At 42.9% G+C, this 16,195-nt stretch overlaps 1 protein-coding gene across 4 annotated transcripts in view; it reads right to left on the bottom strand.

Annotated features, from left to right (window-relative positions):
* The window catches only part of GNA14 (G protein subunit alpha 14), a 224,524-nt gene that overhangs the window by 204,861 nt on the left and 3,468 nt on the right, over window positions 1-16,195 (bottom strand). Inside the window, exon 1 of one of the 4 annotated variants that reach the window (XM_070050569.1) lies at window positions 3,221-3,356. The exons of the other annotated variants lie outside the window; for them this stretch is intronic. The gene's annotated coding sequence lies outside the window, so the exon portion shown is untranslated. Of the gene's footprint in view, window positions 1-3,220; window positions 3,357-16,195 lie in introns of those variants that run through there. 4 annotated transcript variants of the gene reach the window in all.

The following is a 16,195-nucleotide window of genomic DNA, read 5'->3' as shown; positions in this document are numbered from 1 at the left end:
TTTGAGAAACTTAGCATCAATTAAAACAAGCTACTCTGTATTTTGTTTACAGAAAACACTATAAAATGTTTAAAAGCTGTACTATAGAAAAAAATAAGGAAACCATAAATCCCTATACTGTTGGTTATGGTCAAAGATTGAGACAGAATGATTTAGCACTGCCCACCAGTTGGTCAATAACATCATCCACTACCTGTACCCCGATAGAGTAATACCAGGTTCAAATAACAAATAAAAAGTGATCCCTGTTAAGAATTATGCTGAGTGAAATAAGCCAATCCCAAAGGGACAAATACCACATGTTCTCCCTGATAGGTGACAACTAACTGAGCACCAAAAAGGAAACCTGTTAAAGTGAAATGAACACTATGAGAAAGGTGACTTGATCAGCCCTCACCCTGACTGTTCATGAACAACTTAATACGTTATCCCTCTTAGTATTTTGTTTGTTCTACTTTATACTTTTGGTTGAATACTGTAATCAATACACAATTATTCTTAAGTGCTGAAACTTAACTGAAAAATGACCACTGTTAAATATAAGAGTGGGAATAAGAGAGGGAAGAGATGTGCAATTCGGGACATGCTCAAGCTGATTTACCTCAAATGGTAGAGTTAGAAACATACCAGGGGATTCCAATTCAATCCCATCAGAGGTGGCATGTACCAATGCCATCTCACTAGTCCCAGTGATCAATTTCTGTTCACAATTGATCGTAATGATAGGACTAAGAACCAAAGGGATCACATAAACAAGAATAGTGTCTGCAAATACTAGCTGATAGAATAAAAAAGGGAGAGAATGATCCAACATGGGAAGTGAGATACACAGCAGACCCATAGAATGGCAGATGTCCTAAACAGCACTCTGGCCTCAGAATCAGCCCTTAAGGCATGCGGATCCAGCTGAAAAGCCCATGAGAGTATTTCAGGCATGGAAAGCCAAGACACTCTGGGGGAAAAAAAACAAACCTAAATGAAAGATCTCCACGAGTGAGATCCCAGTGGAAAGAACGGGTCATCAAAGAAGGAGGTACCTTTCTCTGAAGGGAGGAGAGAACTTCCACTTTGACCATGGCCTTGTCCAAATAGGATCAGAGTCGGTGAACTCAGGGGGCTTCCATAGCCTTGGCAGCTCATGACAAGAGCCTAGGGTGATTAATGATGCCATAAACAAGAGTGTCAATTTGTTAAGTCAACAACAGGAGTCACTGTGCACTTACTCCTCATGTAGGATCTCTGTCCTTAGTGTGCTGTACATTGAGATTTAATGCTATAACAACTAGTACTCAAACAGTATTTTTCACTTTATGTTTCTGTGTGGGAGCAAACTGTTGAAATCTTTACTTAATGTATGCTAAACTGATCTTCTGTATATAAAGAGAATCGAAAATGAATCTTGATGTGAATGGAAGGGGAGAGGGAGTGGGAAAGGGGAGGGTTGCGGGTGGGAGGGACGTTTTGGGGGGGAAGCCATTGTAATCCATAAGCTGTACTTTGGAAATTTATATTCATTAAATAAAAGTTAAAAAAAAAAGAATCTGACTTATTAACTGTATTCTTAAGTTTTACTTAAGGAGAGCATGACTATATATTCAACTTATTCTCATTCCTTCATATTCATGGGGCTTGCAAAACTCCACCCAGCCAGGAAGAAAGGATTTACATTCTTGGTTCAAAAATTAGTCTTCAATCCCATACATTCTCTTGTGCCAGCTAGCCAGTAAAATCATCCTTTGTCCTTCCCCTCATAATAATTGATTTTCCTGCCTCGGAATTATATCTGTTTTAGAAATAATTCCTACACATATTGTTGAGCCTTAAAAAAAAGCAAGTACAGAGGCTGGCACTGTAGGGCAGCGGGTAAAACTGCCACCTGTGATGCCGGGATCCCATATGCGTGCCGGTTCTTGTCCTGACTGCTCTACTTCCAATCCAGCTCCCTGCTCATGGTCTGGGGACAGGAGCAGAAATGGCCCAAGTGTTTGGGCCCCCGACACCCATGTGGGAGACCCAGATGAAGCTCCTGGTTTCAGCTGAGCTAGCCCTGACCATTGCAGTTACCTGCAGAGGGAACCAGCAGATGGAATCTTTGTTTATCCCCCTCCCCGCCTCTGTAACTCTCAATTTCAAGTGTTTTTAAAAAAAAGGGGAGAGGGAGTGGATAAGGGGAGGGTTGCGGGTTGGAGGGACGTTATGGGGGGGACGCCATTGTAATCAATATTCTATACTTTGGAAATTTATATTAAATAAAAGTTAAAAAAAAAAAGAGTATCAACATTTCATTAGCTAGAGTATAGAGCCAGCTGCTATCAAAATAGGACCAACACATGCCAGTTCAGAACTCATATGGTAACATCATGGTGTCAGAGACAAAGATCATTTCTACTGCTTTTTCATCCTCAACACCCTACTTCTATCTCATGGTCAAAGCTGACTGCTGCAGCTCCTGCCATCAAGTCAGCCTTCTAGCCTGAAAGACTCCTTTCCTTCGAAGCTCACAACTCAGAAATGGCCTCTGTCACTGCAGTTTGCATGCCATGGGCTAAAACTTAGCCACATGGCCATCTCTAGTAGCAAGACAAACTGAGAAGTAGTCTTTAGCTGGGGGCCCATGTGCTTCAATAAAACTTCCAATATTAGAAAGAGGAGACCACAGATATTCAGGAGACTACTAGTAGGCTTGCTTATAAACATGCCACTTTGTATGTGAAAAAAAGTTAACACCGAGTATGCTTACAATCACGCATAATGAAAATTTAAAAACTTAGGAGGGCCAGTGCTCTGGCGTAGTGGGTAAAGCCACTGCCTGCAGTGCCAGCATCCCATATGAGAGCCAGTTCAAGTCCCAGCTGCTCCACTTCTGATCCAGCTCTCTGCTATGGCCTGGGAAGGCAGAAGATGGCCCAAGTGCTTGGTCCTCTGCACCCGTATGGGAGACCCAGAAGAAGCTCCTGGCTTCAGCAACTCCGGCCATTGTGGCCATCTGGGGGGTGACCCAGCAGATGGGAGATTTTCTTTCTGCCTCTGCTTCTCTGTAACTCTGCCTTTCAAATGAATAAATCTTTCAAAAAATTTAACAATTAAAATACAAGTTTAGATAACAACTCAGACACACTAAATCATTGGCCCACAGCCCCATGTCAGTATGTAATAAGGTTTATCAGTCCAGAAGTGGAATTATAAGGAAAAAGTGGTTCAACATAAAATTATACTAACTCAAGCGTTATCCTCTATGAAGTCCTTTATTTTTTCAAATTCAAACATCCTATCTTCTATGCAATATTGTTGACACAAAATGGTAAAGCGCTTGCCTACTTAGCCAGTGTTTATGGAGCAGCCAGGCACTATACATGATGCTGAGGATTCGTGGTTACGATCATCCCCACACTCAAGACGTCCAGTCTAGCAGGGAAGATGGAAGGGTGGCCGAATTCCAAACTAGCTTAAGTCCTATTTTTAAAAAAATGCAGAAGACACTCAGAAAATATTCTAGAGGCTTCATCTGGATTGAAGATGCAAAGGTTTCCAGGAGGGTTTTTAGGATGTGCTCTGAACATGGGCGTTAGCTGGGAGAACACTGAGGAGTGCTATAGGCAGGTGGGTCAGGAAGAGTTTGGCTCACTGAAGGTCCTAAAAGAAGATCTGCTGGCCAGAACTGGGTCATCCCAGGGAGTAACACAAGGGTCAGCAGGGGACCGAGAGAGCATCTCACACACCATTCACAGATTTTAGCTCTGCACTGAAAGGTAATGCAGAAACAGCAAGGTTTTCAGCAAAATAACAAGCCAATTTACATTTTAAAAGGTCAGGCAGGCTGCATATGAGGAATGAACTTGGAGCGAATAAGTGGTGGATGATGAAGGTATCAGGGAGCAAGGCAAGAAGGAGGCCAATAGAGATTTGCCCCCTGGGGGTAGATTTTGGTGCGAAGTTGGGCAAGGGAGACAGAAGCAGGACTGTGATGAAGACCCAGGGCTCTGGAGTCAAGTTGCTGGGGTCAAAGCCTGGCTCTATCCTGAGCAGTGAACCATGCCTCAAAGCCTCAGTTTTCTCATCTATAGAGTGGAGAGAACAACAGCACTTCAAACACATAAGGAATTAATGAGACTGGTGTGCCTGGGATAATGATTGCATGTATAAATGTCACCATTTTATCATTGTTATTTTTATGGTTAGTGTTGGCTACAACCAAAAGAGTAAAGAGACTCTCTGGATTCTGGTTTGAGCACCTGCATGGCCAGTGGTAGCATTTATCAGCATACAATAGATGAAAACACATGATTTGGGGAGAGAAGAGAAGAGCACGTGATCAATTTTGGATGTTAAATGGTTATCGTTGTCTGATGACACAATTTTTATTGCTTGTTTTTATACTAAAATACATTTAACTGTCTTTACTAGCAAATTTAAAGATGCATATTGCAACGTTATTTTTTGCAATTGTTTTAAAACATGAACTCACAACCTCAATATCTGAAAATTACTATTTTAAATGACACCAATTACAAAGATTTGTGCCAACAAATGCAATGTATTTACACACGAACACATAATGTCACTTCAAATATCCCCCACTTAGGGCAATATAAAATAATTATCTCTGCCAGCAAAATAGAATGTCGTCAATTTCCTGTGAAATTTCCTCAGGTTCCGGTATGGCTCTTAGCACACTGCTATGGTTGGAACATGCTCTCCAAAACTAACAGTGAAATTTAATTGCCACTTCTATGGCAGCATGCAGTGGGACCTTCAAGAGGTAATTAAGCCTTGAGGGCTCTATCCGCAAGAGTGGCTTAACGCATTATTACAGGAGTGCCTTTAGTATAAAAACAAGCTGTCTGATGCATGCTCACTTGATCGTCCACCAGGGGATAGCATCACCAGACCCAAGCACCATTCTCATGGACTTCCAGACACCAGAACTACGAGCAAAATCAACTTCTGTTCTTTGTAAAGTACCCAATCTCAGGTATTGTTACAGAAGCACACAATGAGCTTAGACAGAAACTTGGTACAAGTCGGGCTGTTGCTCTCCCATGCACCCAAAGACACTCAAGCGGCTTTGATACCCGGAAATGGGTAGAGGCAATGGAGAACAGGAAGAATAAACTAGAAAAAGCCCATGTTGCCATGAATGGAGCATTAAGCACAACTCTGGACAAGACTAAGAAAAAGAGTGCTGTAGGCAAAGTCTGAATCTTCTTAGAGATGACTTGAGTGGCAGTGATCAGCATGGTGGCCAAGGAGTGAGTGAATGGCACCAAGCGGTTAAGCCACTTGGGACGCCTACAAGCCACAGTGGAGTGCAGGTTTGAGTCCTGGCTCCCCATGCAGTTCCAGCATCCTCTTATGAAGCAGGTGATGGCTCAGATACTTGAGTCCTTGCACCTACCTGGGAGATCTGGATTGCATTCCTGACTCCCAGATTTGGCTTAACTAAGCAATGGCCACTGCAGGCAACTGGGGAGTCAACAAGCATACGGGCTATCTTTCTCTTTCTGCCTTCCACATCAAGAAAAGGAAAAAAAGCAGAATGTTAGTAGAAATGTCCAAAGTAAAGGCTATTATAATGCACTCTCAGAAATGAGCACTATGGGATGGGCAACCGGAGTAAAGCCACTCTGGTATACAACTGCAAAGCACTTGGTTGAATCATGTCCAAGCATGATGGTTTCTGAAAGGGGGGACTTAAAAGCAATGAATTAGCATATCTGGTTGAAGAAATACCTAAGCAACAAGCATTCAAGCTGGCGCATGGCCACTTTAACCACACACGGTAAGATGCAGGAGCTAAGAAATAAATGAAGGGCAGACCTTATAATTATAAGCAAAGCAGAAAGATTTAGGAAATTCATGACCTGGCCACCTAAAGCATGGGGGAAAAGTGTGTTGATGAGAAAATACTGAGGTAGAAGCCAAGCAACCATTAGGTAAGGAGATTTACCAGGATGGAGAGGAGCTGGGTCCTGTTCATGAAGACCAACAGCACTGCAGAGAACTTAGGCTGTCCAGCCCACCTCACGCTGCCCATCACAGGCCCAGAGCTCTAGGGGCAGGATGGCCCAGGGATGCCTCCTCGAATTCTGGGTCAGTGCCCCTGGGACACCCCAGCCAAAAGGCAAGTGTCCCCAGGTGTGTGAGCCACAGCTCAGGACAAGTCATACACGTAGGTAGCATCCACTCGGTGTTGAAGTCTATAGACCCACAGAATGGCAGAGTTGTGAGGGCATAGCTACTTCCACCTAGATTTCAAAGGGTACTGCAGGCTATCACATCAGGTGCTGAACTACTGCAGAGAACTCCTACTAGGCTAAGTCCTGGTGAAGCCATGGGAGTGAGCGCCTCAACCCAACCACATCTGATTTCATTGAAACTCTAGACTTTGGACTTCCGGGCTGACTTTAGTGTGTTCTGAAGGATCCTAGTTTTGGGGGGCAGTTTAGGTATAATGCTATGGTTTGTCTTCTCTAAAACTCAGGTTGCCATTTAACTGCTACTGTGAAATGTTGGAAGTGAGACCTTTAATGAGTGATTCGTTCATAAGGGTTCCACAGTAATGAATGCATTAATGCTGTGATCATGAGTGTGGGCCAATTAACATGGGAGTAGCTTTAACAGTGACCTCTTGCACATGTCCTCTTAGTCCAACCTCTTTTCGTGTACACGTGTGTTCACTACCCATACCCTCTACCACGTTCTGACACAGCAAGGCAGCCCTTACCAGAAGGGGTCCATTGATCTTAGCCCTCCCAGCCTCCAAACTGTGAGAAATCAATTTCATTTCTTTGTATGTCATCCAGTGTGTGACACTTACCACAGCAGAAAATTAAAACACATTCCAAATTATGTTTAACTTAAGGATGTATGTCCTTGTAATGACTAATTCTCCTTTTTGAGCTTCTAGATTTCATATCTATAAAATTCAATGTGACGTAGGCCTCAAAAGCCCTGAAGCCTAACTCCCTTATTTTATATAGAGGCTCACTATGTATTTAGAAGATTACATGAAGACTACAATGAGCTGTGATTGTTCTCAAACCATTTCAAAATAAAGCAATGGGGAAAAACCGATTAGCACATTTATCAACTGTGTAGTCCTGGTTACACAGCAAAAACCTACCATGCACCAGAAAATGTCTTTATGGAAGTATAAAAAAAAAGTTAAAAAAAAAAAATCTCATTTCATTCCTGGGGCCCAAACTCAAATTTCATTATCCTCACATCACCAATCCAGATTAAGTACACATCCAAAATGAGCAATGAACCAAGATTTGGGCAAGTAAAAAGATAGTCTTGGAATTTCTTCAAGGCCTAGCCCAGACTTGTCTTAAAACCTTCCTAGATCATCCCAAACAGAGCACATGCAAGCGATTCTTTAGGCTACTCAGCTGGTGTTTCACTATATATGTATATATACACACTAAATTTTTCACTATATATACATACACAGGTACTTCAAAAATTCGTGGAAATTTTCATGAAATTAAAATTAAGTATGTTTTGTATCAATTTTGAGATCTACATGTAGTTTTCATAATATGCATTTTTCATGAACTTTTAATGGCTCCTCATACGAAATGGACAGATGTTGCCATTCAGCCAATAATTTAGCTAAGCTCACGTTCAGCACTGTAGGTTCAATGGTGAGCAAAGCTCTCATGCAGTTAGTTCAAAATCAGAAGAGAAATGTCCTGGACTCACCAACCGCCTGTATGTGGCCCATCCATCCACAGTCACTGGGAACACCATAGCATATACTGGTGCTCCCACACATTTGGCTGTTCTTATTTTAAAGGCTTCTTTATATGCATGTGACAGCCCACAATTGCAGGAAGCAAATCTCAATGTTGCATGTGAAAATACCACTTGAAATAGAATCCAGTGGGCTGATGGCAACAGGCAGAGGTTTCTTTTCCAATCTAATTTCAGCATTTAAATTGACTTCATGGGACTGAATACTATGTCAATAGCTATAGTAGTTTGTCTTTATTTTAAATTTGTACTCCCTGGTTAAGGAAAAAAAATTAAGTCACCTTATATCCTGATTCCAAGACTTATTCCCACACAAAATAAGGCATTTGCGGTTCAGAAGCTTTTGCACCGAATAGTACATTTACTGTGGTGGTGTTTACTTTCCTGAAAAGTTGTTTCTAAATCAATGATACGTTGTTGCCTTAGAAACCAAGAAATTCAACAGGAAGACGCCACTGACTCAATGAGTGAATAGCTGCTGAGAGCCTGGCCCTGTCTTCCGCTAAGCCTTCCCACCCTGCAGGGCCTTCTTTCTAGAATCCGAATAAGCGAGGCTTGCATTTGTGTTTCTCAAACTCCGCAGTCCTAAGGGGCCAATTTTTACAACGTTCCCATCAGATGAAGACCAGCACGCTTATGGAAAAATAGGAATGTTAAATTGCTGTAATGGTTTCTAAATGCTTGCTTTCCACTTCTGCACTTGTCTTGTGGACACAGACTGGCATGGGTTCACACCTGCATTTTGAGTGCACCGATTATGACTATCCATCATGAAGATTAAGTTGCAATTCCACAAATGATTTAGCATCCTCCTTTATTTGCTTTGGATCCGTAATATAATTAGCTCATATTTCCCCAATTACACTGTAGCTGAGCAACAGGAACAAACATTCTATGAAGAGTTACTCAAAAAGAAAACACTAATTTATGACATTCTGGAGAGCAATGGCATGGAGAATTCTTCTGAATTTAATAGATAGCTGCCCATCCATTCAGAAAACATCTTACAGGTGAAAAGTTCTACCTTTTTCTCTCATTAAAAAATTGAAAAGATGTGAGAATGATTTAGACATTTAAAAATAAGTGGACTTGACAATGAGAAATATTTCCCTTGGATGGAAATGCCAGGCAATGCTATATGGAGAGTAAAATTTCAAAGAGATAATTGATACATGCTTGTTCCTATGAGAATATGCTTACTCAACACAACTAACTGCATGACAAAACTAAGTATTTAATGATCATTATCCCTAAAACTATTGTTTATAGGAGCCCAAGTGTTTGAGTAGTATAAAGTATGGGGTCTGAGCAAAAGTAAACAACTCTTGCTTTATGTAACTTGCCAAGGGAAAAAAAATTACTTTTCCTGTCTGCCAGCCTGGCAACTTGGGACAAAGGCTCAAAGACCCACTACTATCTACCCAACTCAGACTCTGAAGACTCTTCATCAAGTTGATCAGGGGAAGCTGCTTCAACTTCCAGAAAGTTTTTCCCTATACAGGTCCAAACCAGGTGCCTCCTGGATACCTGCTCAAAGTTGGCCTTCAAGCCCAGATGGCTAATGGGAGGCTGGCCAGCTCCTGAGCTCCAGGCCGATGCTATAAACAGAGGTTCAAGCTGAGCGTGTGTCAGGTTCCCCTGGAGGCCTTAGGAATACAGATGGCAGCCTCCTCCAGGATTTGATTCAGAGGTCACAGTGGGAACTGAGAGTCCGCCGTTTTCAAAGGCCCCAGGGAAGCCGATGCTCACACTGCTGGTCCTGGGGATGCACTTTGAGAACCACTCACATGAAACACCTGCTGACAGAACTGGGCACATCTCCAAGGTCACCTGATCCCAATCTTTCATTTTACAGGTGAGGGCCTGGGTTTGGAAGGAAGGCCTCGTTCAGGATCTTATACCCAGTACTCCGTCTCATCTCATTTAAAACACGGAGGCCTCCAGAGCTTAAATACATTACTCATTTCATAGGAATTATATGTAGCCATGCGCTACATAAGGACCTCTCAGTCACTGGTGGATCACATATAAGATCACATATAAGACACTGGATTATGATAGAGTTGAAAAGTTTCTACCTTCTAGTATTTTTACTGGACCTTCTCTATGCTTATGTGTTTTCAGGTACACCAATATGGTGTTCAGATATGGTGTTCAGTTCACTAACCTGTTGTATAGGTTTGTAGCCTAGGAGCATACCTGCTAGGTCTGCAGTAAAAACCATCCAAGTGTGTGTAAGCATGCTGTGACATTCACACAAGGCAATCACATAATGATGCATTTCTCAGAACGTATCCCATCATTAAGCCATGCATGACTGTTTTGGCTGCAAAACAGGTCTTAGCTCTCCGAGAAGAGGCACCAACAGGGACTTCATGTTGTTGGTCCTTGTACACACATGCCCTCTGGGAAGCATGGGGTCCATCGACTTCCTAAGCACAGACAACTGGCCTGAGCCCAGACAGGGCAGTAGTGGCATAATGGAAATTACTCTGGAGGTGATGGTAAGAGGCAGGGGAAGGGCTACAGACTCAGGACATGCGATACCTGAGGCTTATATGCTCTTCGAGTATTGAGTGATCAGGAAAAGTGAGTTCCCATTACGAGGAATCGTGTCATGGACTCAAATTTCTTCTGACATTAATCAACTCTAGTCTTACCATTTCTCACTGTTCTTTGCTATTACTTTCCTGGTTTCGTCCCACAATCCCAAGAATATCGCCCAGTCTTTCACCTAGACCATCTTTATAAAGGATCCTTTCAGCCTAAGAGGCACATGTTGGAGGGGAATAACAGTGCCATCCAGCTGCTCTACTCCCTGAAACCTAGGGCTGAGTAACTGAATGGATGTACTCCTCACCTCACCCGTAGATTCCAGAGAACTTAGGCTTCGCAAAATTCAAACCACATGTAGAATTTCCATACTCTATCAGCAATCCCATACTAATTTTCTTTTTCTTAAAAACTATGTTTGAACTTGGTCATCCATTCCATTGTTAAAATTGTTTTGTTATTTTCATTAATACCGGAAGCATGTCACATGGGTAGTGCTTCTCCTATTTTGTGTTCTTATTTAAAAGAACAATTTTACAACTATATTCTTGCTTGCAATGTAAAAGGTTTATTCTGGAAAGCAAATAATGAAACTAAGAACAATGTATTAACTACCTGGTCCAGTTTTTAATTGACAGCCTCTAAGCAACAATGAGAACTTGTTTTGCCTATTTGTGATACAGGCATATCATCATGCATTCATTAAGAATTTTGTATCCAAATGGTCCAGATCATTTCTAATTGGTCAAATATCATTCTACCATGTTAGCATACTTTCTGTATAATTCAGTAATTACTAAAAACAATATTGGTCCAGGCGCTAGGATGTAGAAATCAGACAAGTACAACCCAATCTCATGAAACTTGATCAACAGACGGACAAGTAATCAAAGTAGAATCCCAGTTCTTTCCAAGACAAGATCTATGAAGAAATAAAGGAGATGACAGAATTGAGCAACTAAGAGTAAATGATACAAGGATGACTCCTGGCAGCATAACCAGGAAAGGCTTTGCAGAGAGGTCAATGTTTCAGTCAAGATGTCCAGACAGAGCAGACACAGCCATATATCTGGAGTGGGACTGGGGAACCGAAACAAGGATCCAGAAGACAGAGCAAGCCCAAGGACCAGCAGTGCGAACAATGCAATTATGTTCCAAGAACAAAGGGGAGAATGACTTCTGCAGAGCCAGTCAAGGGAAGAGACGGATGCTATGAGCATTCCAAGAGGTAAGCATGTGGTGGGAATTTATTCTCAGTGTATCTGTAAGACACTGAATTTAATCAAGGTAAGGCTATGACCTAAGTTTCAAAATGGACAAAAGAAAGGTCAGGTGTGTTTGTGTGAAATTGAGGATACTGCAATAACACAGGAGGGCAGGGGCCAATCAGCCTTGGACGAGATCTGCAAAACATTAGGCATTCAAGCAATGCTGGTGGGTGGGCTTTAGGGGTTTCCTGGGAAAACAGGACACACATATGAAACGCATGCTTAAAACACAAATCCAGTAAGTAAAGACAGGCCATAATATGTACAGATCTTTTTGTGCTTCCGTTGTCTGAACCTTACATTTAGATTTCTTTGACTTCGCCTTTACCAATGCATTTAGAAAATGGTACACTTTTTTCCTTATAGAATGTCTCACATTCTGGGGCTGGTGCCTTGGCGCAGCGGCTAACACCCTGGCCTGAAGCGCCGGCATCCCATATGGGTGCCGGCTCTAGTCCTGGTGGCTCCTCTTCCCATCCAGCTCTCTGCTGTGGCCTGGGAAAGCAGTGGAAGATGCCCCAAGTGCTTGGGCCCTGCGCCCACATGAGACCTGGATGAAGCTCCTGGCTTTGGATCGGCGCAGCTCTAGCCGTTGTAGCCATCTGGGAGTGAACCAGCACATTGAAGACCTCTGTCTCTACTTCTCTTTGTGCCTCTTTCAAATAAATAAAATCTTTTAAAAAGCCTCACATTCTATAACTTGGTCATTTGGGGCTGCCTCGTATGTAGCACCCACCTTTTCAGGGAGGAATACCAGAGAAAGGAGGCAGCCCAGCCCCTTGCCCATGTAGAAGCTTAAGGCTGACTGAATTTTATTAGACACGCACTGCAAATAAATGGCACTGACAATGTGCCAAGTGCTATCCAAAGCACTTTAAAAACAGTGACTCATTGAGTTCTCTTAAGTATCCACCTAATATGTTTGTTATTCCCATTTAACAGATGAGAAAACTGACCTATTCAAGGATAGTAATGGCTCAGTCAAAAACCCTACATTTTAGGCTCAGCCATACTGGCTTGAAAGAACATGTTTCTCACCACTAGAACATGCTGCCTCTTCCCCAGAAACCTGGCAGCTGGGCACATCAGAAGGCCTGAGGTTGTGAAAAGTGACACCAGGGATGTGCAGTGCTGCTGTGGAGGTGAGCGACCAGCACAGCAGCCGCCACAGTCATACAAGCAGCTGCCTTGTGTCCTTGGTGGCTTGGACCGACACCAGCATTTGCTATGTCAAGACTCCCTTGGCTTCTGCCCTTTTGCTGAGCCTGCTCTCCAATTCCCATCGATTCTGAGTTTCCTGCTTCCCCTTCAATAAATTCTTCTTCTGCTTAAATGATCTGCAACCAAGAACCCTGGCCAGCAGGGTTCATTTAGCCGTCAGCAGAGAGCCAATTGCTCATAATGAAAGGCAGGGCTCCCGCAGAGGCTCTGAGAGTCCCAGCCCCCTTCAGAGCCCTCGGATTTCCACCACGGACTTACCACTCCCGACAGTGTTCGCAGCCCTGGCTGCCTGGCTCGCGAGGGTCCCTGAACCCTGTACATCCTCTGGCCAGAATGGACAGATTCAGGAGTGTCCCCGATGCCACATGAGGCCCTGGGCTCACCCTAGGGTATGAAAGTCAGGGCCGAAGGCTCACATTTGGAAGCAAGTGAAATCAAGTCGTCACAATGGCAGTGCCCGGGAGAAGGGACCCACCCCGCTGCCCTGGCCCTTGTCTTTGCACTAGTTGCTATTATTCAGATCCTCTTTATTCCCCCCGAGATGTGCTAGCAAGCATCCTCCTAAGACAGGCTGAAAATCAAGCCAAGAGGGGCCTTAACAGTAGCCACCTCTCTCTGCCTACCTCCCTCCATCTCTGCAACCCCACAGATGGGAGTTCTTAAAGTAACATTTCTCCCTCCTGATTCAGTTATTAGAACAGGGCAAAGCGAAGGATGAAATATACTAGAAGGATCTTAAAAAGGACCCTTTGACGGTTATGACATTTTTATACTGCTTTTTGCCCAACTCTGTCAGATTTCCCCATTTTATATCTGTTTACATTTAACAGTCATTCCAGAGTCAGAAGTTTCATCCTCTTAGGACATGCTTAAGGCACTTGATCCTTCAGGTACTTAGCTACTGAGGACTGATTCGAATTAGCGGATTCAGTATCTTTATTTCACATGGCTTAAACGCCTTAGCAGACAAGGTGCAGTTCTCCAGAGCCCCTCAGATAAACAGTTGATTCCCTGGCTGGGAAAGGTTGGGTACAAGATGAGCCTGGAGCATGGTGTTAAGGCCAATAGCATGAAAGCCCATGGAAATGTTAGATTAAGGACACAAAAATACAAGAACCAAAAAACAATCTCCAAGTCCACACTGGACTGGAAGTGGTGATATGTCACTAAGGACATACAAGTAACCGACAAGCCTGGGATATAATGGACGTAAGTATTGCATCAATACCTAAATTTCCCAAAAAAGCTTCCTAAGTGGACTGTGCTTATGTAAAGGATTATCCCTATTTTTTGGGGGGGAACATCACACTCAGTATTTTTGGGTAAATGCCACAGGGTATGTAATTTACCCTCAAACATTTGGGAGAAACTGAAGGCAGCATGCAAATGAGGAAAACGGGATAACAATTCAACAATGGGTCAACTGGGAAGAGTATACACTTACGTTAATTTTCAAGAAAAATAGTAAAAGTCACATATTTCAAACTGTTTCTAATAGTTGAAGATTTGGGGAGAAGATTGACCAAAGAGGCACAGGGAACTTCTGGGAATGATGGAAACGTTATCATGATTCTGTCTGTGCACGGTTGTCTAAACATCTAACAACATACACACTTCAGACTGATGAATTTTAGTATAAGTTGTACCTCAATAAAGTTTATTTGGAGAGACTGGTGTTGTGGCACAGCAGGTTAAGCCACTGCCTACCATGCTGGCATTCCCTATCACAGGTCCAGTTTCAGTTGCAGATTTGCTTCTAATCAAGCTCCCTGCTAATGCACCTGGGAAGGCAGCAGCAGATGGTCCAAGTGCTTGGGTGTCTGCACCCATATGGGAGACCAGTAAGATTTTCAGGTCTTTGGTTTAAGGGGGAGAGAACTTAGAATCAGTTTATGACTCAGAACAGCCTAAGGGAAACTCAAAGCAAAACATTTCTATTAAAACACTGCCAAGACAGTTTAGACCAACTACCATGCAACCTGCTGTGGGAAGTGACATCTCCCCAAAAATGCTCAAAAATGAAGACATGACTGCTGACACCTAGTACTCACCGCCAGAAAAGCCCAGACAAGTTAGTCCACAGCTAAGCAACAGCAGAGCCAGGGTTGGACATCAGGTAGTGTGGTCTAGGATCTACCTTTTTAACACTTACACCAATTCTAGGTTTTCAATATGCTCCTGAGATTTCATGTTCAAAACTTAATCGCCAAATTCATGTGAATAGAACCTTTGGGAAGTGATTGGGTCATGATGGTTCTGTTTCATCCACTCATGGATCAATAGTTTAATAGCTCATTAACTAATAGTTTACTAGGTTATTGGGGGAAAAAAGCTAGTTCTCTGGTACACTTGCCCTGTCTCACCATGCAATGCCTCTACTATGTTACCATGCAGCCGCAGCCCTTACCAGATGCCAGCACTGTGCTCACTGATTTTCACGTCTCTAGAACCATGACCTCAATCAACCTGTCTTGGTTATACATTACCCACTCCGTCTTTTTTGCTAAAACAAAATACTGAAGACAATATGCTATGGGTTGAATTATGCCCTCCCACCCCAATCCATATGTTGAAGGCCCCTGGCACCCAGTAACATAGAATGTGACTAGAGATAAAGATCTTTAAAGAGCTGATGAAGCCAAAATAAGGCCCTAAGAGTAAGGCCCTAACCCAATAGAAGTGGTGGTTTACAAGAGGAATCAACACCAGCAATATACAGCTACAGAGCAAAGCAGCCGGCTGCAGGCCAAGGAAAAAGGCCTCAAAAACAAACCCAACAGCACCTGCATCTTGGACTTCCAGCCTCCTGAACTGAAAACTTTGTTTCTGTCAAGCCACACTGTCCATGGTATTTTGTTCTGGCAGTCCTACTAAACTAATACAACCAGGAGGCTTGAAACCAATGCCTTTTGTTCGAGAGGTCCAAGGTGAAATCTGCATCTGAAGTTAAGCCATCTACAACCCAATTAACCACCAACACTCCACCAAGCTTCGTTTAGCACCAACATCAATGAGAGCTCCCTTATTTGCTGTTGTCTCGATTCTTTCATCTGGTACCGATTAGTACCCATCAGTGTTCCTATCAGGACTCCTTTTTGTCTAATTTTTCTCCAAGGAACTGATAAGGAAAATGAGACATGCCTTATCCCCTTCTGACATCTTGCAATGATTAGCCTTAACCAGACAACAGCTTCTCTCTCTTCCCTCTGGATACTAACCCATGCTTTTATAAAGCACAAACAAGATACCGTTCCACCAAAAGCACTTCAGAAATATCCTCATCCTTATTGCAAAAGCACACTTTGCTGTAAAATAATTGGTGGTTAAAAAAAAAAAAAGAATCGATTCGATTCCAGGCTCTGGTTCTTTACTCTGGTTTCCTGGTAATGCAGACCCTG

The sequence above is a fragment of the Oryctolagus cuniculus genome, chromosome 1 (genome assembly GCF_964237555.1).
Source record: "Oryctolagus cuniculus chromosome 1, mOryCun1.1, whole genome shotgun sequence".
Taxonomy (NCBI): Eukaryota; Metazoa; Chordata; class Mammalia; order Lagomorpha; family Leporidae; genus Oryctolagus; species Oryctolagus cuniculus.
Note: the sequence above shows the minus strand (reverse complement) of the source record. Positions and strands in the feature narration are given on the sequence as shown.